The 14,086-nt window shown below is 45.1% G+C and overlaps 1 protein-coding gene across 1 annotated transcript in view; it reads right to left on the bottom strand.

The window, feature by feature from the left end:
- The window catches only part of LOC135899718 (sphingomyelin phosphodiesterase-like), a 79,998-nt gene extending 67,446 nt beyond the window's left edge, over nucleotides 1-12,552 (bottom strand). The window contains exon 1 of the mRNA XM_065429036.2: nucleotides 12,420-12,552. The gene's annotated coding sequence lies outside the window, so the exon portion shown is untranslated. The remainder of the gene's footprint in view (nucleotides 1-12,419) is intronic.
- Nucleotides 12,553-14,086: the final 1,534 nt, after the last annotated feature.

Below are 14,086 nucleotides of genomic sequence, written 5' to 3'. Positions count from 1 at the left end.
ATGATGGTGCAGATTTAGCGCGCCGCTGGCATCAAGACAATGCGCGGCCGCCGAGGGAAGGAAGATAACGAAAGTGAACAGCTTGGCAGCTGCTCACGGAGCCGTGCCGATGGGGACGGTGCCATCATGACGAAATCTGAGCCGGCGATACTGATGGATGCAGCGTTTTTGTTTTCTTTTATTCTTTTATTCCTTTTTTTACAGCGAAGTCGTTAAGGGGAAGCTTTAACACGGGCCCTACTCCGACTCGGCCTATTCAAATAGATGTAAAGCGACGAAACGCTTTTCTTAGATAACCCCTGGACCGATTTTAATGAAATTTGTTGGATTCGGGATAGAAAGGTAAATTCTAGTGACTATTGGAAGCGGAATTTCTATTTAGGGCCTGAATTTTGGTAAAAGATATTCAACAATTCGAAAGTGCGAAAAGTACACAACACGAAGTTTACAAATTATTAACTCCAGATAAAGAACTGATATCGCGATTCTGTAAACAGCATCCATTAGACAATTCCAGTATGCCGATTTATATCTTACCTGAAGTCGTTACGTTGTGAACAAGGGTTGTGGAAAAGCTGTATTTCCATATTACTAAATTTTTTAAGATTCATGCGTAATATATCAATTTTGTCTGCTTTAGATGTGCTGTTAGATGCAGTGTACATAATTTTGATATCAGTTTTCTTTGCCGAAAGAGAGTTGTAAACTTGATGGTTTCGTTTTCTTAAAATTTGCCATTTTGGACAATATTGAATAAACAAATGATGACCTAATTCAAGAATTCGAAACCAACAGACACTAGATTTTAAGTTCTTGTTTTAAATGCAACAAACCTTGTCAAATTAGATGCAGTGGCTGTCAAGAAAAACGAATTCGCCTTTTACATTTATTTAGATAGGACCACCAGAGCTAAAGCTTCCTCTTAAGGGCTACTTTCTCCACTATCGCGTCCGCGTGTAGAGCCAAATCCTGAAGGTAGCGTAATACCGGCCCGACCCGCAGCGGTGGTGAAGCATGCGTTCAGCGCTCCCCATATGTGGGCTGATCCCGAATGTAACGCCATGCCGGGGAGACCCGCGACGGAGGTGAAGCAGGCGTAAAGCACTCCCCATACGTGGGCCGATCCCGAAGACAGTGCAATGCGGGGCCGACGTACGGTGGAGGTGCAGTTCACCATTAAGGGACCCACATACACAGCTTTGCAGGTCATGTTTCTTCCCAGAGTGGAAGGGCACTGAGATTTTTTAGTTATCCGCGCTTATCCTGCATGCGTCTGCGACGGAAACAAGAAGCAGGTATGCCTGGAAAATCTAAGTTGGTGGAAGCAGGTGGTAGCGGAGAGGTTAGCATACTCAGCCCCTGCACGTACTTATATCTGCATTGACATGGGTTCGTGGTAGTGATAGCGACCAAAGCTCTACTTTTTCTGCGTACTCTAGTCATTGTGAAACTAAGGATGTGCTTAGCATGCCCAGTCACTGAATGCAAATTGCAGCAGTTACGAGTGGTGGAATCCCGCTGGGGCTGATTGTGAAGAAAGCTTCCTTTCTCTGTCCGCTCTCGCGATGGTGAAGCTAAAAATGAGGAGGAGGCCTGACGGACACAATGTTGATCGTCACCATAACAGAATGGATGGACGACCTGCGGAAAGGACAAGGCACACCAAGTTTTTAGCACTTAATTTGTCCTACGGTAAAGCGCTACAATGGCTAGTAGGCCCTCATGGGAATGGTACACCGAACTGCTTCTCACTGCTAACACTGGACTGATACTAAGAAAATACTCCGTCCGCAGGCACCACGCTACACTGAAATTAGCAAAGCAATGTCAGTTTATAAACTGATATTGCCAATTATCTGGTGTCCTTCTTGTGTGTGTGGAGGGCATAAAGGTCCTGGCAATGAAATGGTAGTATTTTCGTTTTTGCTGCAGTTGCACACAAACAAAATTCTTTGAAGTAATGCGACAGTGATCTACCGGCGGAGAAGACCAATCCACAAATTAAAGATAATTGCTGGTTTCAGATCTTCCAATTTACTTTGCGCTTACTACCATCTGTAATATTTTTCTTTTTGTGCTCTTATAAAGAAGAAAACTCCACATTACTACAATATCAACAACCGTACACAAAATAGACTGGCTTTGAAGCTGTGACCACGCACCGCACTTTTCTACATTTAGCACATGTAGTGTTGGGCAACACGTTTGAGCAAAATGATTAGGTTTTCGGTCAAAGCACTGTGACAGGCGGGAAAAACTCGTTGTCATGCCCGGTCGAAACAATACCATCTGATATCTTATTTACTTATATTCATTTTTGAAAAATCACTATAACCGTTTATACATTTGCTTCGTATGAGTTATATACTAGCTTGCCTCGTCATTCTCAAAAATCTATTCTCTTTTCGGGAGACGGCCTTCGTGAAAAACGACGCAACATGACAGTAAAACATTCAGCAAGGCTCTATCCAATGATTGGCGAAATAGTGCGCTGAGAGCGTGTCGACTAGCGTGCGAGTGAAAGTTGAATTATGATAATTGTCAGCTTGTGTTGCCTCTAGCACGAGCGAGTAGTGTTAGCAATGACATTGGTGTGAAAATGGTCAGCTCAGTCTGCGATTTGTTCATGTGATCTCCGCATTGAACGTCGCAGTTGTCACGATGAGAATACTTCTGTGACATTATCAGCCCAGTGGGGTGGGAAGGCTCGAGTGGTAGCTCACCTTGAGGGGTATTAGGTAACAATTATTATTATACATACTTTGCGATGATGAAAAAGATGCAGAAACACGACTGGTGTTGTCTAACTATTCGTAAACAGGCCCCCCAAATTTCAATTGGCCCACCCCCAAACATTAGATAGGCCCACCCCCAAATTTCAAGTTGGCACACCCTCAAATTAAAATTGGCCCACCCCCCCAATTTTAAGTCGGCCACGCCCGATTTTTTTTCGCCCAGCCTTAAACTTGGAGTTGGCCCATCCCCAATTTCAATTGGGCCACCCCTAATTTTCAAGTTGGTCCACCCACGAATTTCCATCAATCGTCCCCCCAAATTCCATTCGACGCACCCCAAAATTTAGGTTGGCCCACCCCCATATCGCCCCCAAGTTCAGATTGACCGACCCCGAGATGGCCCCCACATTTAGGTAGGACCAACCCCATATCACCCCCAAATACAGATTGGCCCGCCTCCACAACACCGCCAAATTTATATTAGCCCACTCCAATACCACCTGCAAATCGAGGTTGACCCACCCCTATATCAGCCCCAAACTAATGCTGGCCCACCCCTCGATCACCTCAAATTTAGGATGGCCCACCGCAAATCATACCCCAATATAGGTTAGTCCACCCGTCACCTTCGCCCGCCCCCCAATTCAGCTTGGCCCAGTCAAACATCACCCCCATGGTTAGGTTAGCGCGTCCCCATGTTACCTTCAAATTTAGGTTGGCCCACCCCCATATCATCCTCAAATCCAGGTTGGCCCACCCCCATATCAGCCCCAAACTTTGCCTGGCCCACCCGTCTATCACCTCAAATTTAGGATGGCCCACCGCAAATCACTCCCAAATTTAGGTTAGCCCCCCTACCTCCCCCCCCCTCGATTCAGCTTGGCCCAGCCCCATATCACGCCCATGGTTAGGGTGGCCCACCCCCCATATCACCCCCAAATTTAGGTTCTCCCACCCCCATATCATCCCCAAATCCAGGCTGGCCCACCCCCTTATTCCCCCAAACTTAAGCTTACCCACCCCTATATCACGTCAAATTTTGGTTGGGCCACCCCCATATCAGCCTCAAATTCAGCTTGGCTAACTACCATTTCACTCCAAATTTAGGTAGGGCCACTCCCATATCACTGCTAAATTCACCTTGGCCCAAATTTATGCTGATGCCACTTCCAATTTCAAGTTGGTCACCCCAACCCTTTTTATGAAGACCTATATATTTATATGGGAAATGCGTCAAGCTTATGGCGTTACAGGTACGATATTGCACGATTTTGCTACCAAATTGCTGGGGTACTACACAAAGAATGCTGCGCATTAAAAGCAAATGCACCGAACGACGGACTTTTATTCAAATGGTTTTTTACGGCCACACCTACGGATTGATACCACTTGGCTGTAGGGAACACATTAACAGTAGCTACTAATCCAGACGCTGCACATCTCCTACTTGGTGCATTTCTTATTTGGATGAATATTTAGAAATAATTAACGTTCGGGCAGCGACTCAGCCTAGCAGACCCTTTGTTCCACACGAATGTTGCATAGGAATGGCACTGGCCACCGGGTAACATTGTGGCACAGCTGGACGTCATTCGCTCGGAGTGTGTGCCATTAAGGACAGCCGAAAGTCGAAGAAAACGGACCTTCCAGAAGAACGCAATAAGAATAGCCATCTTGTTCTTGCAGGTTCCACGCTACAAAGCACGAAAGTTTTTTTTTTTTCATAACACAAAGCCATGCGCAAGCTTCTAGTTATGTTGTCCAATGAATAAAACCTTCATAAAAGCGATGACTTAACAAATGAACACGATACTGTTACGTTTTACGAGGAAAAACAGAAAGCATAATATTTCAAGAGCACCACTGGAAAACCAGAACCGAAAGCAAGTCTTGAGCTTTGTGTTTATGCCATTTGGTAGGAGACTATAAGCCCTATGCGGCTTTCAAAAAATGCGCTGCTGAAAAACCAAAACCGAAAGCAAATCTTGGGTTTTGTCATTCTGCCATCTAGTGAGAGACTACAAAACTAGGTCCTATGCTGCTTAAAAAAAAAAAAAACCGCTGCGAAGAAGGAATCGAACCACGGCCGCCCGTGAAGCGGGACGAAAGGTGCTCGCTATTCTACCACTCGGCCACGGCTACCTTTTTTTGTCTTTATTACCGACATGGCAACAAGGCTACAAAACAAGACATTTTAACAATAGACAACGGTCACGACAACATCTCTGCCATTGGTTGGCAGTCACAGGGCTAAAATCGCTTAAAATTCGCTAGCTCAGTCATCACACTGAGCCATGTTGGTTTTTCTTTTTGCAAATTATACATTTCCTTAATATGACAAATGCTTTCAATGAAGTATTCTCTAACAGGCCGGGCATTTACTTCGGCATGTCTCACGGCCATTCTAGTTTTCCATAAGCTATGTAAGGACACCAGCATGAACATGTCATAGGGTACTTTGTCTTCATTTAGAGTAGGCAAGAAACGAATCCCATATGGTGTAATCGGCAAGTCCTTCTTTAGTGTTCTCTGTAATATGTCCCAATGGAACACAGCATCCCAGCAGTCTAGAAAAATGGATAGTTTTATTACAGTCATCGTTCTTGCCTCAAAAATCGAGCACAAATTTTCATCGTTTCCATAGGCTTCCATTGCTAAAACTTTAAGTGCTGTGGGAACAAAATTTTTACGTGCCATAGAGTGATCACTATATTTGGCTCGTGTGGACTGTCATCCAGAACACGTTTGTCACCTGCGTTTTTCAATAATCGGCCTGCAGCTTTTGTTATTCGCAAAAAACCCGCTCGTTCCATTGAAAACGCGCTAGCTTCGTGCCGGGCCCGCTTGGGGCGCTAGTAGGTACGTGTCCAGAAAAGCTGGATATGTGCCTCCGTAGCAGTGGCCACCTCGGTGTTTCGCGCAACTGACACGGTGGCGCTGACGGCTTAGCCGATCGCTGCGCCGCCTGACCATTGCTGGGAGCCCATACGATTATTTGAGGGCCCTGGGTCCTCTGGGCTAAAGTCCCTTTACTCTGGGCATGAATGTCACGCCATCCGCAACAAAGTCCGACGCTCCGCCCTTTTCACGCGCCCAAGGCGCAGCTACTGCGCAACTGGTGCGCACCTGTCGTGGAGGCGCCTCCTCACTGGCGCGAAGATTGGACACCGGGCGCTGCTCGCCACTCTCCACCACTGCTACTGCTCTCAGACGCCAAGCCTGTCTCGGCCAAAGGTGGGCGTTGCTTCTACGCCATCCGCGAGAGCAGCCAAGGATAATCTCTAACAGAAGAAGAGAAGCCAGTGCGTTTAGCTCGCAAACGCGCAAATAAGGAACCACTATATAACGCTTCACATTACAATGATTCCTCTTAAAGGGCCCCTCACCAGGACCCATAGCAAAGTTTGGTTATACGCTGAAAGTTGTTACGTGTCCTCTAGGGAGCGTTCTGCCACAAATTTAAAAAAAATCGGCTCATTAATAGCCGAGATAAAAATATTTCAGTGCCGCGAAGCCATGATTACAGCTGTTGTGTCTAGTTTCGGGCAGCGCACGATTTTGCGCGCCGTGCACGAGCACACTGGACTAGCGGCATAAGCGCTACACGAATACCGAGGCAGGCACAAACGGATCACAGAGCATGATTCCGCGCTGGAACACGGTTTCGGTGTTCTGCGCGCGCCACTGCACGGCGTGAGAACAAGCAGACGAAACGGAAGTACATCTCTCTTGCTACGGCACGTAGTAAAACAAAAACACGCAGACAGTCGGTTTTATTATTTCGGTAAACTTTAATTCTTCCATTGAAGCAACAGGTTAAACAAATACCTGATGTTCCCTTGAATAATTCTCGAAGCCGCAGGTCTCTATGAACAACATCACAGCGCCTCCACGTACGCAGGCGCGCTAGTGTTCCTGCATATGCTTCCGCTGCGGCAGCATATAGAGAAACACTAAGGCACAGTTGCGCGATATACGTCGACCTGCGTTCCATTGAGCGGCCGTGCGTCGACTCTCCGGCTGGGAATGCGGCGTCAGCGACAAAGACAAGCGCCGTTTGGTTTGAAATTTCATCTCTTTTCGCGGCGCGTAGGAATGTTATGCTTGATTTGGATTCTGGCTTTTTGCGGGCCAAAACCATGATGTGATCGTGAGGCACGCCGTAGTGTGTGACTCCGGATAAATTTTGACCACCAGCGGGTCTTTACCGGGCCGCCAATGCACGGGGCATGGGCATTTTTGCGTTTCGCCCCGATCGAAATGCGCACGCCGCAGCAGGGATTCGGTGCCGCGACCTCGTGCTTAGCAGCGCAACACCGTATCCGCTAAGCCACCGCGGCGGGTGCATCTAATACTTATCAGACACTATCATTAGCGCGTCTGGTATCAGCTTAAGATGGTCAGCTCAACATGACCAGACCTGGTGAGGGGCAGTATGTACTTTCGGCCGTACATAATTTTTTTTAGCGTAAGAAAAAATGTCACCCCGAATAAACTTTGTGAAACAAATTGGGAGGTGTCTTTATATTACATGCGTAGCCCTTCATATTTAAAGGCGGGCAAACTCAATGGGAAATTTACAGCTGAAAATGTGTTACAAGTGTAATTTTTACAAATCTGGGAATACTGTTCGTCAATGTTTTGTGGTTGCACGGCAAAGTATTTTAGGTCAATATTCTGACATCAAACTGCCAACATTAGTTTACAAAAGAATTGCAAATAAGTCCAAATTTCTTACAAAGAATGTCAGTAATGTCCCAAATCAGCCTTTTTGCGCGCATGGTATAGACGTATAAAAAATTAAACTCGGAGACTGCATATAGGAGAGAGAATAGTAAATATATTTACTCACTCATTCACTTCTAATTCTGCATTCATTCTATTCACTTAAGCACTCAGACAAAATGTTTGTTTTCATTGAATTACGATAACATTTTATACTCTTTGGGGGGGGTATGCATCATGTTTGCTGTTATGAGCACAATTCTATTAGCGCGCAGGCAGATAATCTTTTTTTTTTCGCACAGGGTGGTTGGCCAGTGCAGTTATTTTAGACTTATAAAGTGCAGAGATTAAAAAAAAAAGAAATTAGAGTGAGCCTTGTGTTCGGCCGGTGCGTTCGCCATGACTCTTTTCATAAGACTTGGGTGCTATACGTTATAGTATTTTAATAAAGTGCCATGAAAAGATTTTTGCCCTCCTCGGTGAATCAGAACAGGAATAACCTATTTTTCTTGACCGCGTGTTGATATATGTGTAATTGCTAAATGAGATGAGGACAAAAGACACCAGTGCCCACTGCACCTTGAGCTATGGATCAAAGGTGGGCAAATCCGACATCACGGGAGTGCCTCTTCATTTCAACTGGCGTGGGCGAGCAAATTAATACATATAAAGGAACTCTCTGTCATTGGAAAATGTTACCAAGTTCGGACCCAGCGGCCTCTGCAGATGGGCGTTCGACGGTGTCAGACTGAACTTGTTGTGCTTGTCATGTCCACTCACGCAAAACGTCGCTGAAAAGCAAGTGTTGCTTCAAATAGCGCAGTTTGTTCGTTCGCCAAAATTCATCTGCATAATTTACACAGCTTTATTGATCTTTTTTGCTAATCCACGTAGCTTTATACATTCTATTATCTAATAAATACCAGATGAAATGTTTTCGGTCAATTGGGTGAATATTTTTAGTCGATGCCCAGCCTTAAACTAATGAGATTGCTGCTATAGACGACCTTAAATATAAAATTAAATGTCGTTGAGAAATAAAGCACATATTAAACGAACGAATAAAACAAAGCTTTATACTTCGGTGCTGCTATCTGAATGAAGTTCTTAGTTTCGTATAGTAGATCCCCCGTAGTGGCGTTGCAGATGGCGTTGCACTGCTAAGCACAAGGGCGCGGGTTTAAATCCCGACCGCGGTGGCCGCATTTCCGTGTACAGTGGGTGCACGTTAAAGAACCCTACGTGGTCAAAATTACTCCAGTGTCCCCGCATTACAGAGTCCCTAGTAATCATATCCTGGTTTTGGCACGTAAAGCCCCAGAAAGCATGCAGAGTATTATGTTAAGGGATTTGGTGTACATCTTTTCGAGGTATTGTGGTGTAAAGTAAAAAAAAAGAAGCCATTCCACTGTGCGAAGGTGCATGACCAGCTAAGATGTAGCACATCGCACAGGGTTACACAAGGGTGCATGTATTTATTTTCATCATTCCGTAATGGTAGTGACGATAGCTTTGATATACTGATTGGTTCGGTTACAAACTAGAATCTTGGCCAAAGTTAAATATATACACGACCGTTGTTGAGTGACTTGGATTGGTGCGGCACTTCAAATCACTCTCCAAGCACAAACTCAGGGAACCATTGTCTCTTTTTGAAATGATATCTTGATACCTCATACATTGATATCTACTACTGATGATCACAGGGATGGTGTCAGCACGGCTAACCCATTCAAAGTGCGTGGTCATGAGCTTCTCGATATCACACTTGGGTGTGCCTGGAGATATATACACAGCGAATATCGCAATTCCGTCTTTCATTTGTAGGGCACAGACATCCCCACAGTTGGTGGTATTGTCCTCTTGCTAGTCAAGGGTGCATGGCTGTACCTACTGTCCTTTAAGGCTAGGGCAACGCCTTCTGCTCCCGAGTCCCTGTGCTGTTCACGAACGGTCCCAGTATACCCATTGACTTGAAACAATGCATCTTGAATTATTTATTTCACTTATTACTATTATTTTTTATTATTATTACGGGCGGTGTGCTCGAAGCCTGCTTCGCCTTCGCCGCGGGACGGCCCGGTATTGCACTGTTTTGGGGATTGGCCCAAGCTGAGCTTTCTATTATTGTTGACGCACGGGCACGAAAAATCTATGGAACCCTAGCGATATACAGCTTCACCGTAAATCACAAGCAAAAAAAAAAGAGGAGACGGAGAGCGACCATGCCCCCCTTCTTTTTTTTTGAGTACTTCGAATAGCTCGCTGTTATGGGACATAAGCCAAGGCTAGGACAAGCATACCGAAATGACGTGTTTGCCTTCTCTTGGTGTCGGTGTCGTTATCTCTTGCTATCTAATAGAAGTGTCGCCGATCGCACGGCTGCACCACGTGCGCGAGAAATGGTGCCGGGCACGTGGCAGGCCAGGGTTGAACAGATGCCGAGAAATAAACGTTTGATGCTTGACCTATAACTGGAGTACTTGTATCAGTGTGCAAACGCTACTTTAATGGTGATGACCAGCCTATGTGGATTACGGAAGAGTCTGCGCGTTGTGCTTTGCTTCCCCGCAAGTCGGTCGGTCGTTCTGTCGCCACAAAATGCCGTTGAGCAGAAAAAAAAAATGCAGATTCAACGCACGTCTTCGAAATCTACGAGGCGCGTTTGTTTTTTAGTTGTACCAAATTTTGAAATATTGTCTGTAACAGATCGATAACACCATTCTAAACCTTGAGCTAAATTACTCGATGAAATGGTCATTACTTCTACGAGAAATCAAAGCGCTTACTTTATTAAATAACATAATTATACTAATTAACCTCACAACCCCGTAATTATTTACTATACGGCACATACTTCAACTTAGGAAATGTAGCCGCTTAGTTCGAAAGGCGCATCCACTTGGAACGAACTCCCAGGGCTACACCAGTTTCGAGATATTGATTTTCAAAGCGTCCGATGAAATGCATAGGTGTTCTAGTTACTTTTGTGATTCAATGCATAAAGCAGCCTTTTCCTAAAAAAAGAGTAACAGGAACTAGAGCAAGTTAATGCAAGTTTGACGGCGCATATCTTGAAACCGGCGCCATCTTCAGAATTCTTCCAAGCCGACATGCCTTGCCATCTTACCACCTACAATTCGTAGATTAAAATGTGTGCTGTAAAGTAATTAGATAAACAGATAATCTGCGTAATTTTGGTAATCGTTCAATCAAGCATCTTGATTTCTCGTGGAAGTAGTGGCCGCCTCATCGAGTAATTTAGCCCGAATGTTAGAATTGTGCAATTTGCCACAGGCAATTTTTTAAAGAGTTATGTGCAGCTAGAAAAAAAAAAAGGAAAACACCCTTTATGTGAAGCGAATCTGTCCTGAAGTCAGGTTAATCAAACGCTGTAAATATGCTCATTTCATTCCTGCGTCTCCGGCGTAAAGGAAACTATAACGCCCACGCATGCGCTCTCGCACACCCGTCCTGTGCACGGAGACACACGTGCCGATCAACTCGAAGAGCTACTTGGCGTTGGCACTTGAAGTGTGCGTGCCATTGTGAGCCATTAGGTTCAGCATTTCGATGCAGCATGGGTGTTTGCTATACAGGCTATGCATTCCAATAAGCAGAAACATGTCAAAGCGTACATCGTCACAAATATAGTTGGCACCAGATGTCGCACGAAATGAGCGCTCAAATCAAAGTCTTTGTGCAGAGCTTGTTGAAGCACACCCAAAAATAAGATAGCATCCGCATCCCTGCAGCCTATAAAACAATTTTCAGTTATTTTAGGTACATCGCACGAGCGACAATTACTGGACGTCAAAAAAGAGATTAGCTTATGGGGTTTTACGCGCCAAAAACCACGATATGGGATGACTCTGGGATAATCTGGCCCACTTGGAGTTCATTAACGTGCACCTAAATCTAAGTATACATGGGTGTTCTTCGCATTTCGCCCGAGGTGGCTGGGATTCAATCCCGCCACCTCGTGAATAGAGCTGAACAAAATGAACGTCACGACAATGTCTCTTGAACGCAGCCAGGTTCTGAAAGGCTAGGTTTCAGAATGTAATTTCCAAAGAAGGTTTTTTTGTAGATGGAGGCAGGGGCATTTTAAGCACACTAACTAGTACATCCTGTCCTGGCAGGCCAATGTATTTTGAACGGTAAAGTGGTGGCTGCAGTAACATAGATATTGAATCTCTGTTTCGTGATACCCAGTGCAAATAGTCATTTGAAAACTTCACTGCCAGAAAACGAGCCGAGAACTATACTTCCCGCATAACCGCCCCCCCCCCCCCCAGACATGGTCGTGAAGAAAAATTTTATGAAACTGCTAGGTCAGATAAGACATTCCTCACGTTTATCTGTCAGAAAGCTCGAACTATAGGTAGAGAACAGTCACGGAACGAGAAGTCACGGAACGCGAACCAGCCTGAAAAGGTTATCTCGTCCCATGGCTTTACAACTCGAAGACCATAATAAAATGGCAAATGCGCGGTGAAAACGTTGAATGTATGGTCTGGCACCGCGGATCACTTGTAGTACGTGGAAAAGGTTTGTTGCCAAGAGCGTTTTGAATGCCTAAGCTTTGCCGGAAATAAAAGGTTGTCCGGTGCAAAGAATTTAACGTAGCGTTCAAGGGCCGGAATGCTCTCTTTCCAATACTGTGCACGCAACTTGTGCGCATTTAATGGAACATAGAGGCATTTTGAGGGCACCACTTACCACTCTATTCCAGCGAACGGAGTAGGTGTAGACCAGCGTGACCCAAATCACACACCAGAACTTTTTAATAATTCAGCTGCACGTCTTAAACAATGCCAAATCACTCCACAGTACCTACAACTTGCTCAATGCTTGGCTTGTTCTTGCAGAAAAAATTGGCAATGGCTTAGCTCGGCTATGCCAGGATATACGTAGCGAAAGCTAAGGCATGGCATGGTTAGCCTTGGTTAAGCTTACTTGCAAGTCCAGGTTAGTCTGGTTGTCTAGCTTTGTTGCGGCGTTTAGCCAGTCGTTCGGCGCGCGGTTCGTCTGTTTCCTGGGGGATTCGTTTCCTCTCCATCTCGTTCCGATGTCGATTCCAGGCCTCTTATTGCTTATCAGAATTGTCGCCGTCCATACTGCCGCCTCAAGTGAGGTTGTGGCGCACGCGAGCACTCCTTTTCAATCCTCCGAAATGTTATCAGGCATGCGACGCAGCTGGCGAAGCGAGCGGAGGTGAACGCAACGACGAAGAACGCGGAGTGACGTCATGTGCCTCCTCGGAGCACGGCCGCAGCGAAATCGCAACTTCGCGGCCAGTAACGCTTTCGCTTTAAAAAACGATATTGTCTGCGTACGCAAGCGCTTTAACCTTCTGTCCTAGCACGCTGTAACAATGAATACTGTCTGAGTGAAGAATGTTCAAGCACAGCGGCTCTAAGTAAAGAGAAAACGGGAGGGGCGACATAGGACAGCCTTGCTGGACAGAGAATTGAAACGCTATATGCTCCGAGGGTTGGTTATTCACAATCAAGTGGGTAGAACAATGTAACGAAATCGCACTCCTTTTAACAAACTACAACCAACATTAGGTTGTAGAAGAAAAAACAGAAACGCGTTGGAACACGATCAAATGCTTTTGCGAGGTCAACTTGAAGTAATGCGAGTTGCTCATAATAGTTTGAATATTAATCAAGAATTACTTTGCACAGACTGCAGTGCGAAGACCAAGCAGGGGTGGGGGGAATTGCGGGGTATGGCGAGAAAGTCAACATAGTGAACGAAACTGAACAAATTATAAACAAGCTATGGCAAGCATTACCACTCAGAAAATACATAGGCTTGCAAACATGATTAACAAAACGTTGGGGACGAAAATTGCACAGCACTTTTATGCGCACAAAGAAAAGCAACCACAAGTTACTTCATGAGTTGTCAAAATATAAACAAGGGTATGGCGTTGTCAACAATGAAGTTTACCCATAATTATACACATGTGAACAGTACGAGTGATATGAATGTTAGTCTTATACATAGCGGCCCTTTATTCCACATGTTTGGTGAGGTCGAATTAGGCTTGACATTACAAATTGTAATCTATTAGACAAAACTTCGGCAAACATTTTATGGGGAACATTGGATAACGTTGTGGACCTGTAGCCCTCAGCATGACGTAATTTTACTCGATCGGTACTTTTTGGAATCAAAACCGTGTGACTTTTGTTGAAGAACCATAGAACGGTCGCGCTCGCGAAGCCCTCGGTAAGAATTGTCATTAGAGTGGGACACGGACGATTATTAAATGCTTTGTAAAGTTCACGGGGAATTTCGTGAGGACCTGGTGTTTTTGCTATAGGCAGTTGCTCTATGTCGCGTTCAAACTATTGCAGAGTAAAACCACCGCTTACACCGAAACACTCTTCGTGCGTTAATGGGCTAATAAGAGAGACGAAATAGTTCGGAAGTAGAGCTTCTTCGGTAGGTTTCATATAATTTCATCAGAAACTCATTTTATTAAAATGACCGTCCAGCTGAAAGATCTATACGAAGAAATTGAAGTTCGTCCAGATTGGTACTCTGTATTGGTAAGATGCTTATCCTTACCACCATTTAGTGTTTCTTGTGAAGATTGACCACAACCTGAG

Source organism: Dermacentor albipictus, chromosome 7, assembly GCF_038994185.2.
Source record: "Dermacentor albipictus isolate Rhodes 1998 colony chromosome 7, USDA_Dalb.pri_finalv2, whole genome shotgun sequence".
NCBI lineage: Eukaryota > Metazoa > Arthropoda > Arachnida > Ixodida > Ixodidae > Dermacentor > Dermacentor albipictus.
The sequence above is the reverse complement of the archived record's forward strand: the minus strand, read 5'-3'. Positions and strand labels throughout refer to the sequence as shown.